The sequence below is a fragment of the Nelumbo lutea genome, chromosome 5 (genome assembly GCF_056320005.1).
Source record: "Nelumbo lutea isolate HS-2025 chromosome 5, American lotus-T2T, whole genome shotgun sequence".
Taxonomy (NCBI): Eukaryota; Viridiplantae; Streptophyta; class Magnoliopsida; order Proteales; family Nelumbonaceae; genus Nelumbo; species Nelumbo lutea.
The window spans coordinates 15,639,183-15,651,520 of NC_142688.1; positions in this window are offsets into that span (position 1 = coordinate 15,639,183).

The window sequence follows — 12,338 nt, forward strand, 5'->3', positions numbered from 1 at the left end:
ACAGAACCCCTGGTTCTTTTGATGAACATCTCTCTCTCTCTCTCCCTCCCCTTCCATACAGACCACCTTTTTTCATTCAACACAAACCATTAATCACCAATATTTTATTTGAACATAGACTGAGCACCACTCCTTAGGTTGAACATGGACCAATGGTGGTAATGATGACTGGTGTAAATCAAGGATTAATGTATCGGTATCGGACAACTTAGATATAGATACGGATACACTTTGAAAGCATATGGATACAAATGAAAGATATGAAAATACATACAAATTTCATAAATACATCAATTACACTAACTTTAAGGTCAAAGTAACTATAAATAAGGTATGTATACATAAGAAATGTATATTTTAATAATATATATAAAGAAATATATTATAATAAATATAATGGAATGTATAGATATCATACAATTTTGTTGATAACCCATCAATCAAGACTTATACTATATGGATCTTTACAAATTATCACATGCATAAAACCATTATTATGTTATATTTTACTAAAGTCCAAGAAACAAAACATATACAATTATTATATTTTAATTACTATATCAATTATTTTTTATTTTACTACTTTTACTTTTCAATATTAATGAAAAATGTCAACTAAATATTAAAATTTGAAATATTTGATAAACAATATATATATTTTTTGTAAATAATAAATTTTATTATAAAATATAAATTAAAATATCAATTAATAATTTATAAAATATATAATCTTAACTTAAAATATTTCATATCTATATATTAAAATTTTTAAAATACATATCATATACAAATTCATAATTTTTAATTACTAAAATAAGTATTCTATTAAAATTTTTATTTCAATAATTTTTTTGAAATAAGAAATCATTTTTATATAAATTTAAATTAGTGTATTTGATAGATTCAGTATAATATTGTATGCTTGAATATTTTGTAAACAAAGTTTTTAATTTTTATAATAATATGTTATTATCCAGTGTAAGTATATATATATATTTCATGTACAAATGTATGAATTTTAAGTACTAAAATAATTGTTCTATTACTGATATTTTTAATTATATAAATTTATTGATATATATATTCATGTACAAATGTATGAATTTTAAGTACTAAAATAATTGTTCTATTACTAATATTTTTAATTATATAAATTTATTGAGAGCGAAAAATCAATTTTTGATATAAATATAAAATTGGTAAAAGTTTTAATTCATTTATAATTATAAATATTATTCTATTTATTTTTAAGTTAAAATTGTTGAATATATTAATATTTAATATGACATTTCTTTAGATTGTTGCTTACAATTAAGATAATAAAATTAATTTTATTTCATTTATAATCACAAATTAAAGGGTGGCTTAGCGCTTAAACCTAGGTTTGAATCATGTTAGCCACATTTTTAACATTAGAATTGTGTGGGTATCCGTTTGTACCGACACGTATCGGTTGATACGATGCGATACACACCAATATGGTGCCGCATGACTAACACGATACAATGCTAGTCCTAGTGTATCCAGTACTGTTTATTAATAATACCGATACGATATACCTCGTATTGGACGTATCGTATTGATATTTTAATCCTTGGTATAAACTCAAAAAAAAAAACACATAAATCAAGTAAATCAAATGAAAAAGTAGAAAAAACAGAGACAAACCACTCATGACAACAGTCATCATCATTGTGGTTGCTGGTCTCGACAATCGAAGCTTCTCCGGTGAACAACAATAACAGAGCACCGAGGAAGTTATGAGAAGAAGAAAGGGGTTTTAGTGCTATTGTTTGTTCGATAGGTGTTATAAATGAAAGGGTATTTTACAACTTTGCCCCCACTTTCACGTGTAATATGAACCCATGTGTTCATTAATTTAAAAACGTAGCGAGAATTGAGAGAATGGCATTCTCAATTCTCAAAAGTGAGATTTTTTCATTTCTGAGAAATAACTATCTATCAAGAAATGAATTGTAATTTTGGAAATCTTACTTCCGAAGGAGATTCTCATCTAAAGAATAAAGAGAATCAGCAGAATTGATTCTTTGAATGATGCCAAACAGGGCCTAAAACACTCATCATTTCTGTCCCCGATCCCCGCTGAGAAAAAAGTGGTCTTCCATTCCCGACCCCAATGAGAATCACTTCCCCAACCCAAATATCCAAATTCAGACTCGCTTTCCGAAATGAAAACAAGCTTGTAAAGTTCACCTGCTATGGATTCAACAATTATTTTGATACGAAAGGGGAAAAAGCATAGCTTGTAAAGTTCACCTATTTATGAATTCAAACTAATACTGTTCCATGGAGTAATTGATCAAAGCTTTCTACAGTAATGTTCCTATGATTCAATGGTACTCGTATTCTCCAAAAAAAGTTTTCCAGAAAGAAATTAACAACTTGGAGTTCAATAAGAAATTAGGCATTTGCATCATCACCATTATTAAAATTTAAAAAGTTCTTGAAACTTGGGTTTTAAATTTTGTTAACGGAAATGCTAACAAGCATTCATTGGACAGAAATACTTACCGTTTTGGTGTTTTTTCACTCACTTTTTGTTAAAGTTTTGAGAGAATACAAATGCTATGAATCCCAGTTGTTTGTGATGCAAGATGTCATTGTGCTTGATGTTGCTACCATTGGCCGTGGGTTGTGGGAGCTGGGAGGTTTACGATTTCAGATTTTGATTTGGGGAGGAAAGAGGAAATACAAGAAAGTAGGGTTAAGGCATAAGGGTTTGTGGTGGTGGGTCTGTGGGGTTAATTAGTTAAGATGTAAGATAAAAGCATGGTTTTTGAAAATTCGATCAGAAATAGAATTGCTTTGACCACCGGTTTTTGGGTCAAATGGTCCAGCTGTTCGGTCTGAAGTCTGGTTGGATGTTTTTGGGTCCAAAACAGGACCCGGACTCATGACCTTCTCTTGGCATTTTTGTCTATTTCAGAGTACCATTCCTTTTTCTTTGTATTTTTCCTTTGATCTTTTATCTATTCTATTTTCCTCATCCATCTTTATCTGATTTAACGAGAGGGTATTTGTTGCAGGTGAAAGTTCAAGTGGTATCTGTCACTGCCCATAACATGTTATGAGGGTTTTTGTAATTTATTCTAAAAAATGGCTCTAATTAAAATGTCATATTTTTTTAGAATTACAATATCACCCAGGAAAAACACTATATTACAGCGTCACCATATTTACTGTTTTGTCTTTGGGACTCCAGCTAATCTCTATTTTCAAAACCGAATCGGACGGTCATCAAAAAAATCGGGAACTGGTTACTGTTTTCCTCTAAAACTGTTTTTTCTTCCAAAAATGTTGATTTTGGTCAATAAAACACTGAATCGGCCGATTAATCATTTGAACCGTTTGAACAGTTTTGACTTTTTTTTAAAATTTTAATATTTAATTTCTTTTTTATTTTTTTAGTCAGAATGGGCCAGCTGTTTGAATTGAACGGTCAGTCTATTTGAACCAGTAACTGGACCCCTAACCGGTTCAGTCACCGGTTCGTTTTTAAAAACCATGCCTCTCACCAACGAAAAATATTCATTAAAAAGAAAAAAAGAAACATTCATCAAGAGGGAAAGAGAAAACAGGTTTTCGAATTCAGACGAATCCCTCTCATTTTTCCCTGATTTGGTTACTAAGTGGTGTGTTTACTTTCAACAATTTACCTGACTTCATGTGGCTGGAGTATACTATTACCCTATTCTTCTTACTAGTATTTTAGGCAAATGTTAGGATTGCTCATGGTTGGATTATTTTTCAAACTGAACTGATATAATCGATTTTTAGAAAATCAATAACTAAAATCGATAGTTAATTTATTGATTGATTCGATTTATCGATTTTTTTTGTTTTTATATTTATAATATATGTACATACATATTAATTTATAATATATAAATAATATATATATATATATATATATATATATATATATATATATATATAACCAGTTGATTCAATTAACCACCAGTTTTTTATATTGATTAATCAAAATCAAACTGATACTTCTACCTTAAATTGTTGAAAGGGGTCAAATTGTATGGTAAGTAACGTTCTTTTCTCTACTTAAAACGACAATACAATGAGGGCGACAAGACTACTCAATTTTTTATAGGTGGACAATTCTTAAATTTGAGCCTTTTCCACCAAAAAGATTGACACTTTCACTTCTCTACCTCTGGGTCCTCTTATACTTTACGTGTCCTTAAAGAGGACCAGAGAAGCTGAGCCAATCAAGATACGACACATCTGAGATGTAGGACCCACACATATGGAATGGAGCTGACGGCCCTGACGCCGTATACCATTATTGACCCAACCCAGTATTATCCCGTTGAAGTAGATTGCATTTTGCAGATCTATTTTAGGGTGAGTATTGTTTGGTTAAAATAGAAAATTTCGATTTTGATTTTTGGTTACTTCAGTTCGGTTAATTCACTTTTCTTTTCTTTTCTTTTTTAATTTAAGATCTTCAGGTTTGCTAATTTGAATTTTGTTTTCAGGTTTTGGATTTTTTATTTAAAATTTTAGTTTTAAAAAATTTTAATTTATTAAATTCAGTTTTTAACGGAATACCATTTGTTCACCCCTAGAGCAAGCTATACCTGACAACTAGGGATAGACATGAATTAAGATATGTGATCCATTTGAGTTTGATTCAGAAAAAGCGCAATTTGGTTTGGTCCAAATTAACCTTTGAGTTGAATTCAAACGTATGAGATTTTGAATCGAACCAAATCAGGAGCCAGTTATTATTTCTAGCTGGAATCAAGCTCTGGCGTTATGCTTTTCTTGTCAAGCCCAAAGTTAAAAAAAGGAGCTTCAATTAGGGCCCTTGAATTGCATTTTATTTACGGCTTTGGCCTCAACAAAGGAGTTCGACTTCCATGGGAGTAACACCCGTTTGAATATTTATAGCCTTGCATTGGGAATATCACTGTATTGATGATGTGCTTTATTTCATAGAAAGATATTCCTAATTCAAGGTTGCAAAAGGCTGTTGGGATGGTGTGAGCACGGACTTGTCTTGACCCAAGCCGATCTTTCAACAAATGATTAGTCCACCTCCACCTCAGTCCTTTTTAGCCATTTAAAATGATAAAAATCAGAAATTTGCAGCTTTATCAGAAAAAAAAAAAACATGCTAGATCATAAAGAAAATTAAATCACTTTCTAAAGTCATTTGTCGATTTTTATTCAATGATAAAAATATAATGCAAATTTAGAGTTAAAAAGAAAACAAAAAGTGAAAGAGAAAGTAAAAATTAATTCTTTAGACTCAATTTGGAAAGAGTACAAATACAAATATATACAGTACAAAAATATATATTTTTAAGCCTTGTTTTGCGTTATACATATTTGACCCTTACTCTCTATCTCCCTAATTCTCTCTTTATAATAAGAAGATAATATTGCTAACAGTCTAACAGAAGATCCTAGCTTAATAAAAAATGGAATGAAAGAGTTCATCAAAATGGGTAAATCCCACAGGCAATGCTCACCCCTACCCAGCTCCACTCTTCTATGCATACATATCTGACTACTTCTCTATCTAGCCATTTTTTATTTTATTTTGTACCCTTCAAAATATCCTTGTTTTCACCAAATACGTTTCTATTTTAAGTAAATTGGATAAATTAATTGGGCATAATGGGTTATATGCACAGGAATTCTTTTAGCTTTAATATTTAAAAATGCAATGATTTTTGGACATTTTTGTTTACTGTGTTTGGTTTATCAAGAAATTATTGAAAATGGGAAGATTGTGGGGGAAATCCTTAGCCATTTAATGAAAATTCTTTAAGAAACGTTCCTATGAGTTTCAATTCTGTTCCTCTAAGTAATCAAATACAGCACAGAATAATCCTACAATATAAATTTTCTCTTTCTTAAAAGTTAGGTTACGTTTAACATTACAAATATGAAGTTGAGAATCCAAAACATCAAGGCACACAGCATACACAGTCATTCCATAACAACACGAATCGCAGTCGTTAAAAAAGGAAAAAGATAGGGAAAGGTTTCTTTCCTTGCCCTTTCTTTCCCTACTTTTTCTTTCAAACCAAACACAAGGATATTATGAATTCTATCTTTAGGGGAAAAAATCATGGTAATGATGCTTTTTCTTAATAGTTGAAAACAGCTTGAGTAATTCTTGATATATTAATTATTAATATATTAATATACAAAAAAGGCATTCTCTGTGAACGAACTTTTCAAAGGTTTATCTAATACATTCAGGATTAGACCTCTTCATGGACCGTGTAGCCCAATGGCCCGGCCCGGATCGCACCCCGGTCGGGCTTAGTCATGTAATTAGGCCCACGGGCCTGACCTCGGGCCTAACACAATAAGCCCGATTGTGTTTTAAGCCGGGCTCGGGATTTGTCAAAAAAGCCTAGCCCGGCCCGACTCAACATTATATATTTTATAAAATATATAATATGTATTTTATATATTATATAAAATATATAAATAATATAATATTTATTAAAATATATATTTATAATTTAATATATACATTTTTTATTCTTTTTTTTTATAATCTCTCTCTCTCTCTCTCTCTCTCTCTCTCTCTATTCAGCCGCAAACAGTATGGGCAAAATTTTGGGTTTGGGCCAAGGCCTGGGCTTCGAGCTTTTTATGAGGGCCAGGCTCGGGCCCAGGTCCGGGCTTCAGGCTTTCTATGAGAGCCAAGCTCGAGCCTTAGAAAATTGTGTTAATCCAGAGTGAAAGCCCGACCCGACCCATGAAACATGTCTATTCAGGATACAATTGATTTATACACATACACAGAAGCTACAAAAAGAGAGGACGAAAAAATGGTTGAATACTTAAAAAAATTTAAATATGATAGGATTCTGATCTAAATTAAGAACAACTTTTATTTCATAGAACAATGGTTGATAAGATAAGCTAAATTGAGTCTTAGCATGGCTTAAAAGTGGTCGAACAGTGGAAGATTATAGAGTATGATTAAGGTTCTTATTTAGTCGCAAAAAAATCATCGTTAAATTATCATTTTTCTCATCATGCTCATCCGTATGTATTGATATTCACAAAAGTGAGTTTTGATTTATGCCTGTACTAACCATTGGGGGGAAGATTCACTTTAACGCTTCCCCCAACAGTTGAGCATTTATTCACTATTCCATTGATGTGGTGCCTTCTTGTCAATAAATAGTTTATTAGGTACTTTTTTTTTCCTGGTTTTGAAGACAAATCAAGTACAAAAGTTTATTTAATAAATGGAAGCTATATCAAACACATACTTTATCTTGGGCCTAGTCCAAGTTTGGGCCGTGGACCCCATGTGATTTGATTCTAAACCCTGTCCAGCTCGTCTAAGTTGCACCCCTAATTGTTAGTTTTAGGTGCAATAAAATTTACAAAATTGATGAGGGCAGATTTGACCCTCCATTGACCTAGCAACACGTGGCACGATAGGACCACTACATGATACCTCAGCGTCGAACGAATAGCTATGGATTCCACTAAGTCAAGGAGAAACACCTCGGAACTAGTTAGAGCACCTCGGTAGGGTGGCTAACAACACCTCATCTAGGGCTGACTTGTGGTACATCATCGTTATTGATCCAATGGGTCTCAGTGTGAGGAGTGACCTCCCTTGAGGACTTGCTAACCTGGCTAAGGTCCAAGTGGTGACTTACGAGATGTGCACGCCGACCTCCTTTGCATGCATCATGTCACTCCCGGGTCTCTTAGAAGTTGGCTCCCACATTGAATGTTATGGAGGAAACCGAATAAGGCACAAAGCTTGGTCTATGTGGGTGACTACCTTCGATGACTTCGGACCGGTCAAGCATGTCTTCTCGAATATCTTGGATGCGATGCGTGAAGCCCACGCCAAACAACGCATATATAAAGGTCTCATCTCCTCCCTGAGAGAAAATGTATGCACGATTTAGCTCTCAAATACTAGTAATATAATCTTGCTTTTAGTTCTCTTTAAAACCTCAAATTCGTTAACTTAAGCATTAGAGTTCCCACACCGGATAAAGCACCTTATACACTTTGACCTATCTTCTTGTAGTTCGACTGGACAACCTCACTAGCCTAGCGTCTAAGCTGTCCTCTAGTAGGGAGCACCAGATCATGCATCATCAATTTCATTTCCTGTTTTTTTTTTTTTTTTTTTTGACAAGTTATCCAAAACTTCAAGCCATTAATAAAGGTCAAATATATTTTTGTCTTGCTAGAACACCGACCATCTAATATTGTTTAAGTGATTCATTATAAATTCTCGATGTTGTGTTTGGTTTGATAGAAAATAGGAGAGAAATAGGAAGTTGATATAAAACAAACTAGGGTCATTTATTAGAACACCCCTTATAGTTTTCTCAGATTTACTTAAACTTATCCTATAGTTTTGTTTTACTAAAACATCCCTTATTGTTTGCAACCAATTTATTTAATCAAGCTTCTATTAGATGAAAGTGGAAAATGATAGTTCTAATCCTAACGTCCATTCAAATAAATTTACTTGAAAGAAACTAAATACAAAAATGTCATTTTTGCCCGTAGTAAAACATAGACAATATTCTATTTTTCTCTATTTAGTCAATTTTATTTTCTATACAAAAATGTATTCAGGGTGCTTTTGGAATAAAAACATGGATTCATACCCTTGAACATTTTTCACTCAATTTAGGGTACTTTTTGAAATAAACAGGCATGGGCCCATGCTCTTGAACATTTTCCACTTAGTTTAGATGATGATATTACCATTTTAAGATGATAAAACAAATAATTCTTAATAAAAGGTTGATTAAATAAATAGATTAAGGTGTTTTAATAAAATACAAACTATAGGATAAGTTTAAGTAAATCTATAAAACTATAGAGGGATGTTGTATAAGTTTTAAGTTTCGGAGAAGGTATAGGACCGTCACGCCATCCGAGATGAACAAAGCAACCACTCTCACATATGACTCATAAACCCACTCTTGAGAATTTCAAACCAGTAGGTATGTGCAATCACTAGGCCATGCATATGTTGGATATATCGTCTTATGAGTCTGGACCATATTTTCTAATAAGGACTTGGAAAGATAATTTGCAAAATGCAAATGGAGGGTTGAAAAGATAAAGGATGCAGCTGAACAACCAGGCGCTAATGATTATTAGGGTTAGGGCGCTAATGGCACTAATGAAAGCCATTAATGATCAAATAATAATTTTAGTGGAGTGAATGGGCATTTCCTTCTTTACTTGAGAAATGTTTTTTGTCCCTACAAACAGGATTGTGCCTCCCCATTTTGTCAAAGAAAAGAAAAACAAGTACCCATATCAATCCCCTAATCTTTGTTTCTTCTAAGAAAAAGCCAGCTATTCTCTTCTTATAATTACCTTAACCTGCCTGAAAAGAAGATATTTCTCTCGCAAACTTTTGCAGAACGCTTAGCTTTGTCCATCTCTGAATTAATTCTTGTTACTTGGTTCATTTTCTTTTCTTTTCTAACATAATCAAGGTTTTAACATTAGATCAGAGGGGCACAATTTGTTGATGACAATTAACAGAAGGGTATTGTTCGAAATTCAAAGTCTTGTTCAACAGAAAAACAAACATCATATCGCTGTTTCGTTTGTGTATACGGGAAGATAAACGTTCCAACCCTAGTTTAGTCATCTAGAATTAATGCAGAGAGAGTTGTGTCCCTCTCCCCTTGCACCCATATCACTCACAAGTCACAACACAAGTTGCTTATTATTAAACGGCGGATAGCTCACATGGAGATCGATGGAGTGGATAGCTGTCTGAAAATTTTGGAGAATAAACCTAGGATCATGTGCCATTCTGGGTTTCAGTTGAGGTACAACTCACAGATTATACAAAAACTTGTCCAACTTTAACATATACCTCCCTATGCAACCTTAAAATAAGTTAAACCCGGTCGATCAGTTCAATAGCTGAAGCACTAAACCCAAAACAAATTAAAACCCCAAGTCATGATCAGAAAATTAAAAACAAAAAATTTCTATTTCTAATTACATCCAGTTGGTGTATTAGTATATATTTTAATAAACACCTACGCTGCAACCGTCTGTTGCATATAATATATTGTATGTCTCGTTTGGCTCAAGGTTCCAACTTTTGATGTTTAATTAATCAAAACATCTAACTTGCATCATCTCCCCATTAGAGAAATAGAATATAATCTGATTCTGATCCTCTGAAGATGACTTATATTACATGTTAAGACAAGATGCACATGCATGTCTGGTGTCCTGAATAATGGTGCATGTGACACAGAGACATAATTAAGATCCCCTATAATTAATTAATTAATTAATTAATTAATGGGAATACTCTTCTTACCTAGCTACCATATCCTAAACATGCATACAGCTTAATTAAACAAAAAACTAATATAGAAGGAAGAAGCTGCTTGCTTTGTTAACTGGTCTCCTGTGTTCCAACACCCTAAATTAATCCTGAAAATCCACAAAATATATATATATATATATATATATATATATATATATATATATATATATATATATATATATTGAATGCATGTTAACATATTATATAACATAGTGAAGGGATAAAATGTTGATATATGGTTAGAATTTAAGTCACCATTGCCATAAGCAACAGAGGAAGTGGCCACTGGCCATCAGCACTCAGCAGCAGGGGTGATGGGGCTGGTGAGTGGTGATGGCTGATGACAGTTGATGAGAGGGTGGTGGTCAAACGTCTACAAGCTAGCTACATGCGTATGGGCGGGCTAAGTCATCTGGATCGAGACCACACGAACGATCATAAGCGCATGCATAGTGATTTGTCGTGTAGACTGTGCACCTGTGACCACATCTCTAGCTAGCTCTACACTGATACACTCTTTAATTTGTCCCGATTATCGACCATCAACGTCGCAATTTTTGTAAGTCTGGTTAATGGCGTACAAAAGCAGTTAATGACTGAATAAAAGAAGAATCCATCAACCACAGACATGTCGTTTTCTATTGGAGTAGAAATGGTCCAGATTACACAAGATGATCAAGATCAACCCCAACTAAAATAAGCGGCAGAAAACTACAAAATACGTCACCTTATGAATCAAGTCAGATGACACAGCCCTTGGCCTACATGTCCCCTACTCAGTATCGATACATATCAATCACAAAGACAAACGCCTAACAAGGTTTTATTATTATATGACTTGTAATTAGAAAACCAACTTTGACGTGCAAATTAAAAGAAAACGGATACGTTTTCTCACTACACAATAATTCAAGCCTGGAAATTAAACTCAAAGATGTGGAACAAGCTTTTCAATCAGCTAATAACAATAGGGTTCTAATTAGAAATTATTATCAAAGACGACCATGCAGGTAATGCTTCTTTACAGGGACAAATTTGCACGAGTTTCATTCTCAGAACACCAATTTTATATATAATCTAATTCTATATATGACAATGATGGTTGCCCATAGCCCATTAATGGCTATGTTTGGTTTGAAGGAAAACTAAGGAAAGGAAGAGAAATGCATGCAGGAAAACCTATACAAAATTTATAAAGGTTTTTCTTCATTTCCTTTCCTTTCCCTACTTTTCCCTTCAAACGAAACATAACCAAATTTAGTGTATAACTTAAGTCTACAGAATAATTATATTAATGACTCTTCTGTATAATACCTAGTGTTATCTTTTTCTTTTTTCAATTTCACATTATCATGGCAGGTTGCAACATCTATGTTATTAATTGGAAGAGAGGCGAAGAGGAATGTATGACATAACACCACTAAATAGAAGCAAATCTGCTTCTATGAAAACACAGTTTTATTTAAACGCATCCAGTGAACAGTTTGAGTGGTTGCTTAGCCGGCGCAAAATGATTATGTAGCCAACTTGGTTTCTCATTCCATGGAGACCTGAGAGCTAATTAATAGTACCTTTGCTTTTAATTCCTTAATCCATGATCCATTTCTATCTCTAATATTATGACATAATTTGTGTGTAGTGAACTTTTCAATATATTTAGTACCAAAAAAACTGAGAGAGAGAGAGAGAGAGAGAGAGAGAGAGAGAGAGGGATAGGATAGGTACCAAAATTGAAGTTTCAAAAGTTGAAAGAGAGATTGTCCCCTGATAATGTTTTAGTTAAGATGGAACCAGCAAGAGAAATCCCCACCACAGGTGTCATTTTTGGAGGTTTCAAATGCCCCTAATATGGCAAAGGGTTTAAAGAATGAAAAGGACATATGGTAGAGAAAGAAACCTCCTCCTCCCGGCCAGCCACCCCAAATTTGTTTGCAAGCTTGAATTGAAACAACTAACTTTCGCTCATTTTATTTCTCCC